Source organism: Schistocerca gregaria, chromosome 3 (assembly GCF_023897955.1).
Source record: "Schistocerca gregaria isolate iqSchGreg1 chromosome 3, iqSchGreg1.2, whole genome shotgun sequence".
Classification (NCBI taxonomy): domain Eukaryota; kingdom Metazoa; phylum Arthropoda; class Insecta; order Orthoptera; family Acrididae; genus Schistocerca; species Schistocerca gregaria.
Genome location: NC_064922.1, coordinates 243,570,817 through 243,584,597, shown reverse-complemented (window position 1 = coordinate 243,584,597; position 13,781 = coordinate 243,570,817). Strand labels below are relative to the sequence as shown.

At 39.1% G+C, this 13,781-nt stretch overlaps 1 protein-coding gene across 2 annotated transcripts in view; it reads left to right on the top strand.

Annotated features, from left to right (window-relative positions):
* Positions 1 to 13,781, top strand: part of LOC126356329 (breast carcinoma-amplified sequence 3 homolog) — a 119,357-nt gene that overhangs the window by 91,797 nt on the left and 13,779 nt on the right. The window lies entirely within an intron of this gene.

The following is a 13,781-nucleotide window of genomic DNA, read 5'->3' as shown; positions in this document are numbered from 1 at the left end:
TCTGCATACAACCACCATCTAGTAATGTACAGAAGTTGCATGACCATTCCATAGACAACAGGTGGCATGTACACCCAGAAACTTATCAAGGACATGTAAAATCCATGCCACACTGAATTGCTGATGTACAGTAAAACCCCCTTTTTACACTTTTCAACAGACTGACCCAAAAAAGTGCAAAAAGCAGAAAAGTGTAAAATACAGGTAAGCTTAGGAAACACAACAAGCAAAATGAGTAAACTGCTCTTTCTGTCACTTCTTCATGTTGTTCAACATATGTTGAAAACAGTAGTTAGGATTAGTGCATTTCACACGGAAGTAACAATGATTCGTGAAAGCCCATTGTAGAGCCAGTCTACTTCAAAAGCAGTGTTTATTTGTATAAAATCTGTCTCGCGTGTGTCTGTCATAATACAACACAATGACCAGAAGGAAGGTGGATACTATAATCACTATCATCAGACTAACGCTATATTACATGATAAATAACTTAGCATATAGTCTGTGTTTTCTCTTTTGTTCCAAGGCTGATTTTGTGTGGGAATATGGTGCACTTTAGCATCAATCTGTATGGAAACCAATGTTAAAGGTCGTGATAATGTCAAAGAAAACTTAAAATGTCAGAAAATGTTATCGCACAGAATCATTAATGATGGGAAAACATTGTTTTGAGAGAATAGAACTTCTACTGGGACCAACAAAGGTGAATGAAAAATGTGGGAACGTAAAAATGGTTTTTTTTTCTCTATTGTGTTCGAAAAGTGAACCAGCATACTGTTGAGCAGTTGATCATAATATTTTTGCTCACCAGTATAGTTGCATGGTGTAAAACAAGCTTCATCAGACACACTAGTTGTTGCTGATTGCCTGTACTGCAGTACAGGTTGCTCTGGTGAATATTGTGGGATTTATATGATCCTGTGGAAGATCAAAGAACCATATGCTTAACTAGTGTCACTGACTTCTAAATGTTATATTCCACTTCCTACACAAACCAATTGCATCATTTATGATCAATATGTTCATATAACTGAGCAATGTCTTAAAATAGCTGACTAGTTGTTTGAGGAACAGCAATTTCTCAGATAGTCTGTGTGACAAGTGATTTTTACTTTTACTTACATACTCATGGAAGGTCTCCTGTGGACACGAGGGAAAGTGGATGGCTATTCCTTGTAATCCTTCACAAAATCTGCGTGATGTCTGCACTTGTTGTGTGGTATCCTTAATACGATATTTGTACATGTACTACAATTCATATGACTGCAGTACTAAGCTGCATACTCCTGCTTATTTTTTATGCTCACTAATAATGCTATAACTGTAATCTTATGGAGAAGAGCACTACCTGCCTGAAACTTTTATAGAAATAAAATTTCTTCATTGATGATTTTTTTAACAAAATAAATTTTTCAATAAAATCAGCAATCCAGAAAATCCTGTAAAAGATCATTTGTGGGAACATGAGTCTTTTGAACCTGCTATTCTATTACTAGTACAAACCATTGCTAATTATGTGAATGGCATTTAAATTGTGGGTGGGGGGGGGGGTCCTTGTAGTCCAAGTACATACAATACTTATCCATAAATTGACACCTGTTAACCCATATAAACCTCTATAAAGATTTCCATGGCATTGCTTTGTTCAATGTAAAAAAGAATTCCCTTTTGCACAAACAAGTTCACATTGAAACACCACTTCCCAAAAACATTCTTCACATAAGCCAAATGGTGGCATTTACAGTGCTTTTGGAACTGACAGATTTCTATCAGCACACACCACTGTATACATTCATCTGTAAATAGATAGCATGTACCAGTTTTTAAAAGTGAATTATCTTATACAGGCTTTCAGTTGAATTATTTCACAACATTTTAAATGTAACAATAATGTTTGGAACATGTAACAAACCAAACAAACAAATAACAGTGTGGTATACTGCATTTCATTGTTCTGCAAATAATTTTTTCAGTGTCCATGGCCTATTAATGTTTCTTCCCATGTACTAAATGAGATGATTTATAGCATTTTTTATCTAATCTGTCTCGCGTGTGTAGGAGTGTGATTTTGTTGTAAGAGAATTGATAAATAATTCTGCTTTCTTGTAATAGATGTCTTCCACACTTGATAATCATAGTAGCAGCATCCTCATCCCACATCTATCAGTGACTGGGCTCCCTTTAGGGAACATTTCCCAGAAATCTGGAGACCAACTTCTTTCAGGTTTTGACGTGTGTATTCTCAACCCCTACCCACTTTAGTGCTGCCCATGCCACATTTCTGGCTGTTGGCTTTGCCATCTCTCTCCTCCCCCCCCCCCCCCTCTCATGGCTTCATTAAAATGGTTGCTATATGATGGTACTTGTGGCAGTGATCATATTATGGTGGCCCTGTCATTCTTTGCCACTGCTGACATACCAATAGCCATGCTGGGCTCTTCTCCCATCACCTTCATCCCTTCTCTGTCAGATTGTATTAGCAAGATTGTTGGAGGTGTCTCCGGCACAATTGCCTTCGCTACTGGAAATGCTATCCACCTTTCTGTGGGCTCCCTACACTAGCAGCTGGTACCATGGTGGACCAAAGACTTTGCTATGACTATTCAGAACTGTCAAAGGCCCTCCAGTTTCGCTACTGGAAATGCTATCCACCTTTCTGTGGGCTCCCTACACTAGCAGCTGGTACCATGGTGGACCAAAGACTTTGCTATGACTATTCATAACTGTCAAAGGCCCTCCAGTGCCTCAAGTGACATCTTTCACAGATTGGTCCAGTGCAAATGCTCACTAGATAATTAAAAATGGTGAGAAGGAATTCTGGGAGAACTACATATCCTCCTTCGAAACACACCTCCCTTCATCCAAGATGTGGCAAGATGTGGGGGACAAGCTACTAGGCAGCCAAAAATCAACACCTTTTCAAGGTCTTCTTCTTGATGGTAGTACTTCTGCAGGTGCATCAGTTCCAGCTGAACACCTCACAACCCACTTTGCAACAGTGTCAGCATTCTTTTCTTACCTGGCTTCTTTTCAAATGCATAAAAAACAAGTTCCAGACCCCCTCCAGCCCCCCCCCCCCCCTTTCCCCTTGCCATAACACTGAATTATATAATGAACTTTTCACTGAATCAGAAGTGCTTGAGGTTTTCAGTTCATCATATGATATGGCCCAGGCGCTGATCCAATTCATAATGACATGATTCAATATCTGAATGTGACTCATATACTCAAACTACTCATCGACTTGAACTGTATTTGGCTAGAAGATATTTCCCATTTGCAATGGAAGGATAATGTCAAGCAAAAACCCGATGTCCATTGGCATCTGGCAACTGATTAACCTTAACAACATGCTCTGAAAACAGCTTGAAAGGATCTCAGACTGATGATCATGCTAGCCTATAAAATCACAGGACCTGTTATCCATCTATCGTTGCAGTCTTTTTCAAGCTATATAAGGCCTATGACACTGTGTGGCACCATCAAAATTTACTTGCCCTCTTAACAAGTGAAAATTCTGGTTAAGTTAAATTTTTCAGGAATGGGTTGAATGCAAGGCATGTCATAATAATAAAATAGTTCAGTGTGCCATCCCCCTGCATGCTATCACCTCACTGTTAAGGTACAGAACCATGCGTAGATGGGAAGAAGAGTGAATATAAGCGGCAGACAATAAGCTGTGTCTAATAAAGTCAGTAGCTCAGGTATTGTGTACCTCCTTGCAGCCACATAGACGGAATGAGCTCATTCTCAATTGTCTTCACATGGAACGCAGATCTGTGTGCATGGCTTCTTGCCCCAGTGAGTGGACCCTCAAATGTATAGTGCTTGTGGTGTACAGATTATAGTATGCCCCATTTTAGCTGGCTGTATTTTGTATTCAGGCAAATTTGCACTCTATTTTAATTGACATGTCACAAATGTGATACAGCTTTTAAGGTTCTGTGAAATCTCTGATTCATTTCCTAACTTTTGAGGGAATATTTTTTAATGTTGGCCTGCTCAGCCATGTTTTTTGTAAAAGCTCAGCCAGCCACATATTCCTGTGTAATTATTTTAGCATTACTTTTATATCGTTTTCTTAACTGACAATTTTAGGAAATCTGACTGTGTTTACACTATCTTAAAGCATGAGAGATAGCTTGATTCTGCAGTTGATCATGAAGGATTTTTGAAAAGAGTGAGTGTCACTATGTAAGACTTACTCTTCCTTATTGTCTATATGAGGTCTGTTCAAAAAATTCTGGAACATTCATAATTTAGCAATAGTGGCATGTTGGGGCAAAATGCAGTTGGCATCCCAGCACATACCTGTGTTTAATGTGTAACTGCCAGAAGTTTCATTGTTGTATGTTTGTCAGTTATTGTTCAGCGCTGTATTGAGCGGAACGTTGTGTTGCACAGTTTGCGAATTTTGAAATGGTAGAGATAGAAGGAGCAACATGTCTGCATTAAATTTTGCATTAAATTCAAGAAAACCTTTACAGAGGCACACGAAACACTTCAGGAAGCCTATAGTGATGAGTTCTTAAGCCATACTCTATGTTATGAATGGTTCATATGGTTTAAAGATGGCCGGATGGAAGTGAAAAATGATCCTTGTTCAGGATCCCCATCGACATCTACTGACGATGCTCATGTCAGGAACATCAATGAAATTTTGCTTGCCAGTTGAAGACTGAACATCCGAGAGAGTGCAGAAGAATGTAACATTTCAGTTGAATCGTATCATGAAATCCTGACATAGGATCTTGGAATGCAGCTTGTTGCTTTCGGATCTGTGAAGAACTTTTGGATCTTGCAAATAAGAACAAGATGTTCCTTAGAGAAGCACAACTGGTGATTAGATGCGGTTCTATCACTATGATGTTGAGACCAAGGTTCAGTCTTCACAATGAGTCAGGAAAATTTCTCCAACACCAGAAGAAGCTCATCGGGTGAAATGTCATTGTCATGCTGATAATTTTCTGTGACTTTGAAGGATTAATTCTTCATGAATTCATGTCACAGGAACAAACTGTTAATCGCTAGTACTGTTGGGACATGTTGTGACACCTGCAAGAAAATGTGAGAAGGAAACGGCCTAAAACGTAACCAGACAATTCATGGCTCTTGCATCACAATAAGCACCCACACACTCATCTCTGTTGTTGCATAGCTATTGCACAAAAAACAAAATCATTGTACTGCCTGCCTCATCCTCCGTACTCTCCAGACCTGGCTCGTACAGAAATTATTGGGCCCAGTACATCATCATGGAGTAAGACTGGTCACTAGTGCCTAACAGACTAGTCGTGTAACTGTCTTGTTACGGAAGGCACTAAAGACTTTCCTGTCATGCACCTGCATCACCAACTACCATTCTGAGGTGAATACATCTTTTTCCCTCAAATCACTGAGGCTTAGCACCATCAGTTGGATGTGTGACCGTCCAGGTATTCTGCGTGCTGCTGACATTTTCCTCTTCGACTTTACGATAGAGTGGTGGTGGATAGGAGTCCCTGATCACCAGTCTTTGTGCTAGATGCCCTGGATTCAATTTCAAACCTGTCTGCAGTGTCTCATGAAGTGAAGGCATGTCATGTTGTTAATGGTGATCCAGCCGTCAAATGGGGACATTAAGTTCAGCAGCGCCTTTAGTGCTCCTTGAGAGGAGTTGGCTCTATGCTTCACATTCAACTACACTTAACAGGTATACTTAACATACATTGCTTTCATATCTTACAAAGGCCATTGAGGCCTTATGGGGGTTTTACTTTTACCATGTCACCGTCATCATCATCATCATCATCATCATCATCATCATTATTGTCATCGTCGTCATCCTCATCCTCATGAAAGCAGGGATCTTACCTCTTCTGTTCTGATGGCGCCAAGCCTTACATACTTATGGAAACAGCATATGGAAATATCCTAATCATATGACTTACTGAATTATTTTTTTCATGTAGGAGGTGTTGACCCCCTGACACAACCGTCTGGGTGTTCAACACCCTCTGCTGGACCTCTACCTACCTCTTTAGAATTTGCTCCCCATGTATCCCAACTACACCTCCTTGGTTAGTACCTAGACCATGAATTAGGACCAATCTATTTCAAGGGCCTAAAGTTTCAGTTGTCCCCATGATTTTTTATCATCTGTGTCTCTCAGTTTTTCAGGAGTATTGGGTGCTACTGTCATTTATACTGCTGGCAGTAAAACTATGGATAGGGCAGGCTATGCTTTTACATCTCACGCCAGTCAGGAACAACATATGTTACGGGGAACATGTAATGTTTTTACAGTGCAACTGATACATGTTAACAGATCTCTACATTTTATTAAAAGATCTCCCTTGACTGCATTGTAATTTTTAGTGACTCAATGAGAAGTCTCCAGATTTGATCAGTGTTACTCTTATCACCCTGCGATATCTACGATTCATGATCTTCTGTCTCACTTCAGTCATATTAGCTGCTCAATTGGTTTTCTTTGTGTCACAAGTCAAGGGGGTATCCAAGGGCATGAACTGACTTATGTCTTTTTTTAAATTACGTTTAGTTATGGAAAGGCCTTCTTTCTGCCACAATATTTTACTTTTTGAAAGTGCTCTTTTGTGTAGCTCTCCACTAAAGGCAAATCCTTAAGGTTTGTTTACCCTTGGCACTAGCTTATGACAAAAGAACAGCTAAACTAGTTTTTAAGCTTCTTCTGAGAGAGTGGGTTCTATTTCCATTTTAGCACATCGACTGTAACAGATTGGATGTGGGATGTTTGTGGAATAGACACATGCCTCAGCCCCCCATTTCCCTCCCCTTCTTGCGACATATATTTGACTCTGCCCATCTGCCTGTCAACCTAATTATTTCTGTTGACCTATTTTACTATTATCAGTCTTGCTGGTGTTGACAACATTTTTAGCCTTTTCACTTTAATTGTTATGGATCTCCTCTCCACCTGGCTAGAAGGAGTTATTTATTCCATTACTCTCTTACCTATGCGTCAGATGGCTGGAGGTTGGACATAGGGAAGGCACCTCTGTCTGCAAATGAGCTCTGGTTAGCCCTCACGTGCTCTCTGACCAGTAGACTGTACCAAGCCAGACACTTTCACCTTGCATTCGATTACTTCATATCTGTGGCATTAATATTACTTTCAGTATCTTGATTGTACCACTCTTACATCACAATTTTCTCATATTTCTGGCTGATGTCACATGTTCCAGATGGACTAATCCTTGAACAAGGGATTGATGACCTCGCTGCTTTGTCCCTTAACCTCCCACACCATCACCTGCTTCATTTGAAAGTTCATAGCGAATTTCATACCCCATTCTTTTCCAATGTGAGCTTGTGCTCTATCTCTAACCACCAGAATTTTGGTTGGACATTAAACTGTTTATCCTCTGTTCCTGCATATATGGAATTATTTAAAATATAATGACACATCTAAACAAGTAAGCTTTCGTCCAAAGGACATTCTTCTGAAATAGGCAAAAAACACACACGCCCAGTTTCTCTGGCCACCAAGGTTAAGGCTGCAAGCAACAGTACACGATGCCTGCACCATCTGGATCCTTCCTATCAATTCCAGGTTTTCTAAATTGTGCAGGTAGGAACTCCTCCTGAAATATGTCCTGCGTTCCAGTAACACCCCTGGCCACAACCTTCGTTAGTCTCTGTCCTTCACCAATCTGGCCCCTTCCATGTTCCCATTCCACCAACACACCAACTGTCTTTTTGCTTGTCTCCTTTTCTGTTCCCTTCCCCTCCCCGCCCTCTGTCTAACCTCCCATCTGCACCTAGCTGCCCTACTTTTTCTCCAACATGTCTGTGTATGCTACCAAAAGCAACACTACTTTTTCTCCAACATGTCCGTGTATGCTACCAAAAGCAACACTTCATCATCCCCCCCCCCCCCCTACCCCGCTTTCCTGTTCCCCTCCCAGTTCAGCCTCCTCCTTATCCCCATCACGCAGATTGCTTCTCCCATCATACACTGTTGCTCACAATCTGGCCTCAGCAGCCTGAGACAGTGGTAATGTGCATCTGAATGTGTGTGTGTGTGTGTGTGTGTGTGTGTGTGTGTGTGTGTGTGTGTGTGTGTGTGTGTTGGTAGTGTTGTGTTGTATTGTCTATTTTAGAAGGACTTTTGTCTGCAAACTTATTTGTGTAGCAGTTTTTTTGTTTTGCTTGTTTGCGACTCAGCATCTTCACTATACAGTTAGTAGCGATCTATCCATTTTGTAATATTGTTATCATTCCATCCTGGATTTTGCATTGTTTTATTTAAAATATAATTTACTTTTGAGAAAAACTTGTTTTTTTAGCCCATATCTGCGAATGGTAAATGTCACCCATCAAATATGGTGTGTACAATGGCCACTTAGAAATTTGGTCATTCCCTTCTCCCAATGACTGCACTCCTCTTTGAAGTACAGCATTCACATAGTATTGTTAACAGTGCTAAGCGAAAAGCGATAATCAGTGGAAAGCTTGGAGAACATCCCCAACCCTTAAATGAGCCTAATGTCAGTGTTGTGGCTGTGCTGTCTTTTAATGTTTTGGGGTTTCTGGTTGGGTGAGTAGAGGGTGGTATGATATGTGGCTGTCCGGTTTCCTCTCACTACAACACAAAATGAACATGTGGTTAAAGTACACTTTATTACAGGAACCAATTGAGTGCTTCACTTCTTGAATCTTGTCTGTGTCCATATCACAACTATATACAACAAGTAATGTTCCCTCACAGCAAGCTAAGGCACAAGGTGATGACTATCGCTGTGGAAGACAGAGCACAGTGTGATGTATTGGGGTGCCATTCGAATTGAGTCCCACATTGTGACGTACTGAGGTACTGGTTGACAGATTGAGTGATTTGAGGCAGCTCGGTCATTGGTGGTGACCTATATACACACTGACCAGGGTGCGTTATTGGCGCATGGCAAGTGTGCTGGCAAACTCATGCGCCAGCACAATCCCCGCCACCCCCCACCCCCACCCCCACACCCCAAAAAGCCACATCGTTGTTTGGTACTGGAGATGTGAACAACAGTGGAGGGAAGGGGGGGGGGGGGGGCTGGAAGCTGATCATCGAGATGAGCTGTGAGCCATAGATGTAGAGGATGGCGTACCCTGCCATTTGGCTTGCACGAGAGCAGAGGAACGTCCTCCCAAAAACACTGCCTAGGATATATGTCCAGTCCTGAGGGTGTTTCTTGGAGTGATGACGGCGATGACTTGATGGCGGGTACAGGTCCATCGGGTTGGAAAGTGGTGACGGCTGAAGTGAGGGTGCAATGTCCATTGGCTCATCTTGAGGTGCCTTGGTGGCACAAGTGGATGCCTGCGAAGCCTGCCTTGTTGTGTGAGGCCACGAATCTGGGGGAAGAAAAGCAGCAGAATCATGGGGCAAATGACAAACACGAATTTGATTCTGGTGATGGTGTTACAAACCATCAGGACCTGCAGTTAGATGCGTATAATGTGCCAATGCATTTCTGGATCTTGTCTCACTCCCAGCATTGATGTTGTCCAAAAATCCTGTAAAGAATAAGGATCATGAAGTGCAAAGCGATACTCGTGAAGTATTGGCAGCACTGGATGCTCCAATGGATGGAGCAAATGAAGCAGCATCCAATGGTGTCTGCCAAGCAGAAGTTCCGCCGGTGATGATCCGTCATGCGGATGGGAGTGGAAGGAAGCAAGAAAGAGTTGCAGTGACTGTTCCTGTGTGTGGGTGATGTGAAGCTTGGCCATCTGTTGTTTAAAAGTGTGGACAAAGCGCTCTGCTTCTCCTGTGGACTTGGGGGTGAAACGGAGCACTTGCTAGATGACGAATGCCATTTCGTTCCCAAAACTGTCCAAAGTCATGTGATGTGAACTGAGGACCGTTGTCTATAACATTGACTTCGGGCAATCCTTCAATGGAAAAAATTGAGGACGATACTTTGAAACTGTCTTTCCAACTTTGTTATTTTGTAATAAAACCAGGCATAGTTCAAATAAAGTAGTCACTTTTTTGTATATATATAATAGTTAAATTCCTACAGGTGGCTTCAGTTGTCTAATATGAGTATGATTCCAATAGTGCTGTTTGTTGGATGCAGAAGTTCCGCTGTTCACCGTGTATGTCTCAATTTGGGTGTTTCTAATACCATTTTTCTTTCTGGATGTGCTTGCTTGCTGCTACTTGATATAAAAAGTTATACAAAAAACTCATAAGTTCATCATTCACTTTCGATTTATTTCACAGGGAAGTACAACTTTGTTCCACGACTGCGTCTCAACCGACCACAGCCGACTCTACAAGTGACAAAGAATGACTCTAGCTTCAAAGATATTCCACTCGACACCCAAACTTCCGTTTGTAATAAGTCTCTTTGATATTGTTCGTCATATCCACCAATATCAATCAATATATTGCAATTTTTAAACATAATAGTAAATTAACATAAAAAAATAAGTAGATTATAATTTATAAAAATTCCGACAAAAAATATAAGAGAAAAACATTCACCACTTCGCCCACTAAATTCGGTATTGATAACTTCAGTTGAAAATAATAAATCTTCCAGATCCATTACAACTTGAATGGTACTATGTGAGATGGTAGAATTCATAGGCACTGAAACTTGGAACTCGGTAAAAGAATCTACCACCATGAGCCAAAAAGGGTTGTACTAGGATGCCAACCACATTTTGCCCCAACACGCCATTGGAATGAAATTACGAATTTTGGAACAGACATCATATGTGGACTCTGTCTGCAAAATGTGTTGCAAATAAATATAGTAGTAAAGGAGTAATAAAGTGGAATATTATGCTTGATGCACCAGTTTTTCTGCTTGGACAGCAAAATGTAGTACACAATAAACTTTTTTCCTTTCATCATTTTGTGGGGAGTGTTTTGAAAATGTTTGATATTACACATAGAGTTTGTTGGAAGTCACTAGGTGCTCTCATTCTCCAATACTGGCTCAATAAAGTCTGGGTAATTTGAGTTTTGTGAGTAATGCTGCCTAACTGTAATACTTGACTTGTTGCGTTAAACTTTTAAGAGAAGATTAAAGTTCTTAATGAGCAGATTATGGGAGCAGTATAAGTTTCTAAATTTCGTCAGCAACTGTATGTAATATTGAAAATTAAAGTTTTAGTGCTCCTGGAAGCTGTTAGATGTGCAACCTGCAACTGGCACTGGGTGACTGGTGTCTAAGGTTAGCCATTTAACTATATAGATTCCATAACCCATTGTATATTGTATTTTATTGGTCCTGTTGTCTATGGAAGCATCTTATGTGTAAGGCATTGGACAAGTCAGTTTAAAAGTATACAGGTGAAAGTGATTTCTATGCATAATTATTTAAAATTAAAGTAATACACTTAATATGTTAAGTATTTACATAGCACACTCCATAAATTTAAATATTCTTCAGTTGAGAGAAAGCAGTGATGTTGTAAATATGACTTTAAAGGTTTCCCAAAGATTTTGATCTCAGTAATTGATTTTATGTTATCAGGAAGTATGTTATAAAGTTTAACTCCGATGTGGAAAGTGCAGTTTTGGCTCAAGGATTGTTGATTTAAGTCATAAGTAAGGTTTTGTTTTGTATGGTAAACTAATCATGTTCTTTTCTTTTCCTTTCTTTCCTTTCCTTTTCCATCTGCAGTCCTTACTCAATACATTTATTTTATAAAATATAAGAGTTTCCTCAATGGAGGTACATGTTAAAGGAGGAATACCAGAGATCTTAAATAGAGGTTTACACGAGTCTCGAATTTTGCATCCAAATATGATTCTAATAGCCCTGTTTTGTAGTCTGAAAGTACTGATAGCTTGATTTAGAGTTTCCCCAGAAACTGACCTATAGTTAAGGTGAGAATGAAAGAAGGTATGATATGCATTCATTACTATTATCTCACTACAACAGGTTTATTTAGCAAAGGAGGTAGCATGTTTTGCTCTATTTTTGCATTAAGGTATTCAATTTGTTTATTCCACTTTATATTGCTTTGCGGCCATATTCGTAATAAATTGGTTTCCATACTGTTACCAGTTGGTTCATCATTGATAAAGATAAATGGGATAAAATATCATTGTTTGGAGCATTGTGGGATTTTAGTGCAATAGGTTGTTAACTATTTATTACAAGGTGATTGTTCTATGCCCAGATGCTAAGTCTTTTTCAACAGTGTTTACTGATTGCTATAATTCTTCTTTACTTTCCCCTTGTAGAGGAATTGTTGTGTCATCTGCAAATATGATCATATTATGTGCATTCACATTTAAGTTTAGATCATTTATGTTCAGAAGTAAAAGAAAGGGTTTCATTATTGATTCTTGGGGTACACCATATTTAATTGCTTTATAGTCTGAAAAGTGTTGAAAGATAGTTTTTAAGTTGATCTTTGTGCACTTGATGCGCGCTGCTTGCTTACGATTGCGCAGGTAGAAACTGATCTAGTTGTTGGACAGACTTCGAATACTGTATTTTTCAAACCTTGACAGCAAATCTTATGATCCAACATGTCCATTGCTTTTGATTAGTCAGTAAATGCTCCTGTTGATTCCTGTATCTTTTCTGTCAGGCTTAGTGTGTAACTGATGCACTCATAAATGGCAGTTGCTTGTTAGCACTTCAGTCATGTAGAAGAAGTCAATTTATGGAATATAATGAACATGTTTTGTTTGAGTATATGGATGCTTAATAATTATTTACATATTACTAAATAGTGGTGTGGCTTAAATATAACAGAAAGAAACATATTCATCATTAATATTATTCATGTTACTAATGAAATGTCTTAAGTTTTATGGCAAGGTAAATGTCTTTGTCTTCTATAGTATACACAGTACTAATCTTCAATTAAAAAAAATTGTCTGTAGGATGATCTGAGGGTAAAGATTTCAACTTAGATGTAAAACTGGCTTTGTTATCTGTCATACGTATTATATATGTGGCAAATGATCTGAGATTAATTTGACTGCATATTGAATGCCTTCTGAGACACTGAAGAGTAATTAGATTACTTTGTGGTTCTAGAATTACAACTGTGCCCATCACTACTTTTTCCCTTGATTTTTAAAATTTTTATTGATTATTATTGATGATAAATTTACATATTGTGAAGGTTTGTTTTGAAAAGACACCTGCAAGATAAATTTACATAAACAGTACATATTATTCTCAGTGTTCACTTTTGCTAAAAAATGATGAGCTTCTTTCAGAAAATTACACATGGAGATATAGGTAAGCAGAAATGTGCCAGAAGTTTGAAAATATTGATTTGTATGTTTCTAAAGCTACCAGTTATGCAATACTTTTCATGTCAGAAGACTTAACAGTGTACGTAGCTTACATTTAATGAACCCAATCATAGTGATCAAATAATTCTGTAACATGAATATAATAAGTTATCAATAACAGTTGCTGATTCAAGTGTAGAGTGTTTTCCATAATCTTCTGTATCTAGTATTTGTTCTATACACATTGTTTTTATATACTGCCCAAGAGTTTTAGAGTAATATTTTAAAAATTCCATGCTTGAGAGCGAAATGCTTATTAAAGTAAACTTTGGGTGGTCAGCTGCTGTGTCTCGTGTGTCTCTCAAGTCCTAGTTAGTCATCTTAAACAAACAACATTTTATTACTATTCAATTGTTGCCACTGATCGGTTGTATTGTGAGGTGACTACCCACTCCTCAGCAGTAACCACTAAAGACAATCACTATGCAAGCAGTGATTTGATGTGATTTGTGTAAAATATGTTAACAACTGCAAAAATATGTATTACTTACACCGT